Here is a 6,000-nt window from a genome sequence, read left to right on the forward strand (position 1 = left end):
CAAAATACTTTATATACATATATGAAAATGACAATGAAACTCTTTTTATAACTAATATGCTAATAAAAGCCATAATATAGTGACATCAAGTGACAGATGCCTCAGTGAAATAATAGGGAAAAAGCCAAGAAGATGGAGTTTGCTCGCTCAGACAGACTAAACAACAAATCAAGGCCAAACTCAATAGCAGGTTGTCCTCCCCCCCAACATTAATTACATTAACTGCTGGGCATACTGTTGCACACCTGTAATCCCTGTACTTTAGAGGCTGAAACGGGAAGGACCAGGCTTTAAAGATAGCCTGAGACACTGTCTAAAACCAGGGTGGAGTGGGGGAGGGAAGGGGACAATGACAACGACTGACTGAGGATGTAGTTCAAGTTGGTACAGTGTTTGTCAGTATGCACCAAGCCTTGATTAAATCCTCAGCATTGCATAAAACCAGGAGTGGTGTAATCTTGACACTTGGGAGCTGGGGCCAGGAGGATTAGGAGTTCAAGGTCGTCTTCTATATAGTGAGTTTGGAGTCAGCTGGATCTACATACCATCTGAAATTAAATAGAAATTGATGAGATGCAGAGTGCCATTCCCATGTATACATACCTTGAGTAATATCGTATATACCCACCCTCCCCACATCCTTCCTGGTCTCCAGGAAACTCTAGTTTAGTTTTAGGTTGACTTATTTTATTTATGTATTTATTGCTATTTTGAAACAGCCTCATTGTATAGCTCGGACTGGCCTAGAACTCACAGATCTTGCTTCTGCCTCCTGAGCATTGTGATTTAAAAGCATGTACCACCATACCTGGCTCTTGACTTTTAGAAGTTTTATTGCATTTATATATATTTGCAGTGTGGGCAGGTATCATGCCAAGGCACACTCTGGAGGCAGTGGGCAATTTACAGGGATTAGATCTCTCCATCCACCTGGTGGGCCCTGGGGACTGAACTCAGATCACCAGGCTTGCTAGTAAGTGACTTTATCCACTGATCCATCTCAAGCAGGTCAGTTTTTTTTTTTTTTTCATGTCTGAGAGAGAAGGGAGAGAACAGACAGTGTGTCTTTTTCTTTCTGCTACCATTTGATGTCTTCCTGTTCTATCCATTTGTCTATAGTGACAGAATTACCTTCTTTATGCTTGAATAAATCTCCATTTTGCAGCTGGGCTTTGGTGGAGCAGGCCTTTAATCCCAGCACTTGGGAGTCAGAGGCAGGTGAATCTCTGTGAGTTTGAGGCCAGCCTGGTCTACAGAGTGAGTTCCAGGACAACCTCCAAAGCAATACAGAGAAACCGTGTCTCAACAACAACAACAACAAAAAACCCTTCATTTTGTATATATACCATATTTTCTTTATACATTAAACTTCAAATGGCTCATGAACTGATTCCCTAGTTTAGCAATAGTAAACATGGAAGATGGGAAATGGCCGCTTTGTGTTTCAGGCACTATCTGGTGACATTCTTAGCTTTGGGGTTGTTGGAAGCCTGTTAATACATCCCCAAAGATTCATGCCATGTTCCTGAGGATGCTAGGTCAGACACTGAGGTGGCTAGTGGATGGCAATTAAGGGGTTAAAGATAGCCCAAGATAATTTGGCTTTGGATCTGTAACATTCCAACTCTGCAGACTTTCAGCATTGTAGAATCTTCAAAACACGTGCTTCCACCCCCACCCCGCAAACTTGGGTTGTACTCTGAGAGATAGGGGAGATAAGAGGTTGTTAATGGCTCATTGTCTGGGCAAAGAGATCCACAAAGCACCAGGAGAACCGGGAATGTTAATCACACAGGCTCGTTTCCTCGATGGAGAAGATTAAAACCAAATACCTGCATCCCATTCAGAAAGCTGAGAGTGCATCTTATTAATGACCTGATGACGTTGTTTGCTCTCTGTGGAGGCAGCTCTCACCCAGATTCCCCAGATGATTTTTCCCATACTCTTGCCTCCCATAGACCAGCATCATCCTTAGGGGAGAGGTCACAAGTACGATATGGCCTGCTGACCTCTATGCTCTAGGTCAGAGACCACACTTGATCCTGTCTTTAGCTGTAGAACCCACCCTTATGGTCATGTGGACTTAGTAAAGGAGTCTCTCTGGAGACACACCTTAAGCTTTATTGTGCACCTGGAATTGGACTGACTGGACTGACAGACTGTTGCATGGAAACCTTATCCCAAATTGTACTGTGTTTTAAGTATGCTGACAATGAACCACCTGGAGTTAGACTCCCTGATCCAGGTTGATGAAATCATTCTGCACTGGACTTTCATTCTCATCTCTGCTGCACAGTTTGCTTCCCTGTCTGACAACTGCAGGAACCCCCTCAGCTCCTGGGCAGGGAGTCCAGACAAGGGACTCCATCATAGAGATCCAAACAGATAAGTTATCCAAATGGGTAAGGGTGGAAAGGACCTGTTGAGAGGCCTTGCTTGATAGGCTAGGTTACAGCCCACTCACAAAAGGTGTGGTGACCATTACTTGGAGTCTCCTTGTGACTCCTTGTCACTGACCATAGGGACAGAGGCACAGTTCTATTTCGTCCCTGCTGCAGTCCAAAGAGTTCTCTTTCATCTTAGTGATCTTTACTCAGGTCAAATGGGTCAATGGTTTCAATAAAGAGATGCTTTAAATATATATTTATTCATTTTTATTATGTATATGAGTGTTTTACCTGCATGTATTTCTGTGTATTATGTGCATACTTGCCTGCATGTTACCATATGCATGCAGTACCTATGGAGGCCACAAGAGGGTGCCAAATTCCCTGTGATTAGAGTTACAGAGAGCTGAATTGCTATATGGGTATTTAGGATTAAATTTGGGTCCTCTGGAAGAGCAGCTAGTGCTCTTAACCACTTGACTCCACCCCTAGTTTTGAGACAAGGTCTCACTATGTAGCCATGGCTGGCCTGGAACTCACTATGTAGATCAAGCTGATCCTACTGCCTCTGCCTCCTAATTTCTGGGACTAAAGGTGTGACCTCCACCCCTGGCTTTAATATAGATTTTTCCCCCCATAGTTTCTCCGTGTAATCACAGTGGCTGCAACTCATTCATGTAGACCAGACTGGCCTTGAACACATGGAGATCTGCCTGCCTCTGCTTCCTGAGAGCTGGGTTTAAAGGCATGAGCCACCACTGCCCGGTTTTTACTACAGATCTTAATCACAGGGATTATTAGAAAGAAAGATGCTGAAAAGTGAGGCAGGAGAGACTCCTAATAGTGTGAGTGTGGGCTTCTCTTGGAAGGTGGAAATTAGATTTCCTTACAATGAGTATAAGATTTTGGTGGCTCTTAACATCTCTACAGGTTGCTAAAGACCCCCTCCCCCTTTTGAAAGCAGAACAGAACAAAACAAGAAGCATTGTTTAGAGATATAGTTAACAATAAGGATGTTCAGTGGTTATGAGCATGCACTACTCTCCCAGAGGACCAGAGTTCAACTCCTGGAACCCCCATCAGGTGGCTCATAACCACCTACAACTCCAATTCCAGGAGTGCTAACTCCTCCGGCCTCCATGGGCACCTGCACATATATGCACATACCTGCACAACATATGTCCATAGTTAAAAATAATAAAACTAAAAAAAAAAAAAACCCAAAGCTGCAAGGATGGATTTATGAGGGATTTGTAGAATTAAGAAAAGTGTTGGTGTAGTAACGGAAGGTTAAATACCATTTTGGTTACTACTGTCTTTGTTTTTCAAGATTTACTGACAGTCTTAAAAAGCTGTCTCTTGGGAAGCATCCACCATGTCTGGAAAGCAGTTTTGGCCTTATCAGTGGCTCCCAAAGTCTTGCAACAGGAAGCAGGCAATCAGACCTTTTCATACTTTTCCCTCATGTGACTCCATTATTTTTAATTTAATGGTGATAATAGGTTTATCTCCCCAGTTCCAGTGCAGGTGGGGTGCTCACAGCTGGCTGGGGATATTCAAGCCTCAGGAAGTTAGGAGGCTTTAAGAAACAAAGGCTGGACGTTGGTGACTCATACCTTTAGTCCCAGCACTTTGGAGACAGAGGTAGGCAGACCTCTGTGATTTCAAGACCAGCCTGGTCTACAGATCGAGTTCTAGTAAACCCTGTCTTGAAAAACAAAAACAAAAAGAAAAAACAAAAAAAAAAGAGAGAAAAAGAAAGAAAGAAACTTACAAAGCAGAAGGGGGGGTCACCTCTGCCCTGTTTGCTGTTTACAGGTTGGTTCAAGCAAAGCGGAGCTAGCTGGAGGTGGGTGTCTCTAGCTGTCCCAGTTAGTAGCTGGGAGTGTCAGGCAGACCAGAGAACCCTTGAAGAGGATGCAAGATTCATTCCCAGAATGGCTGCTTTTACTGCACAGCTCATGCCCTGAGTGTGCCCGCAGACCCCAGTTCTCTCTCTAGTCCTTCCTGGTTTCCTCCTTGCTAAGTTTGGACTAAACCTCTGCAGAGAAAGAAATCCTTATCATGGATCATTGCAGGCCTTCGTAAGTGTCCAGGAATGTGAATTGTTCCTCACTTAAATGAGCCAGATTCTGGAATTTCTGGAAGGGAACTGGCAATCAGAGAGACACTAGAGCATGCTTCTGGGGCGTGGCTGAAGTTGTCAGTGTCGCTGAGGGGGAGTGAGAGCTTAGTAAGTGTGAGGTTAAGCACATATCCCTCCTGGATTCCAGTGTGTGCGTGCGTGCGTGTGTGCGTGCGTGCGTGCGTGCGTGCGTGCTTGCCTGCCTGTGTGTGTGTGTGTGTTTTATAAATAGCACAGAGCAAGTTTCAGCTCCTGTTTACCATAGCCATCTCTTCTCACCTCCAGGCACATGCAACCTTCAAATATGTTAAATGTTTGGAACTTCTGATATTAGTGTATTTTAACTTGCTTCTCTGCCACTGACCACTTGAACACTGTGATGGCGTGATGGCTAATCAACTTGATATACCTGGGCAGAGGGACCCTCAGTTGCTTTCTATCAGATTGGCTGGTCTAAAAACCTGCGCATCTTTTATTTATTATTATCATTTTATTACTATTGCTAATTGATGTAGGAGGGCCTAGCTCACTGTGGGCTGTGGGTGACACCATCCCTAGGCAGGTGGATCTGGGTTGTATATGAGAGCTAGCTGAGGGAATAAGCCTGTGAGACACAAGTTGCTTTTGTTCTTGGTGTGGGGAGAGGGAAGGAGGGAGGGAGGAGGAGGCTGAGAGGGAGGGAGAGTCTCATGCAGTCAAATAAAACCGTCTGACTGTCAGATAGTGGTGGCTCATGCCTTTAATCCCAGTACTCATGGCAGAGGCAGGCAGATCTCTGAGTTTGAGGCCAGCCTGGTCTACAGAGTTCCAGGACAGCCAGGGCTATACAGAGAAACCCTGTCTCAAAAAAACAAAACAAAACAAAAACGACTTCCAACTCTCTCCTGCTTCTAGTTTCCAAGTGCTGGGGTCATACCTGTGTACTACAAGGTTGTTTTGTTTGTTTGTTTTGCAGTGTTTCAGATGGAACTGCAGCCTTTACATGTTAAGCACGCACCCTGAGCTAGATATCCACCCTGGCTTTATATATAATGAAAACCAATACAAACATGCGGAGGTGGAGGGGGGGCGGCGGGGGGGGGGGCAATGTGGGGATTTGGTTCACTTAAGGAAATGAGGAACAACTCACTCCCTGGACACTTAGGAAGGCCTGCAATGATTGCGATTGTTTTCTGCAGAAACCCAATCAAGGAGGGAAAGTGTGGAAACAGGGCAGAACTGAAGAGAGAACCCTGTTTGCTGCTGGGTCTGGAGTAAGTAGACGCATTGACTGCAGTATTAAAGCAGCCATTTTGGGAATGAATCTTGCTTCCACATTGAGGGTTCCCTGGCCTGCCTAATAACATGTACTCTCTCTCTCTCTCTCTCTCTCTCTCTCTCTCTCTCTCTCTCTCTCTCTGTCTGTGTGTGTGTGTGTGTGTGTGTGTGTGTGTGTGTGTGATACAGTGAGCAAGACAGGAAGAGGTGGGCTTAGCCTCAGTGGTGAAC

This window comes from Cricetulus griseus, chromosome 7 (assembly GCF_003668045.3).
Source record: "Cricetulus griseus strain 17A/GY chromosome 7, alternate assembly CriGri-PICRH-1.0, whole genome shotgun sequence".
Lineage (NCBI taxonomy): Eukaryota > Metazoa > Chordata > Mammalia > Rodentia > Cricetidae > Cricetulus > Cricetulus griseus.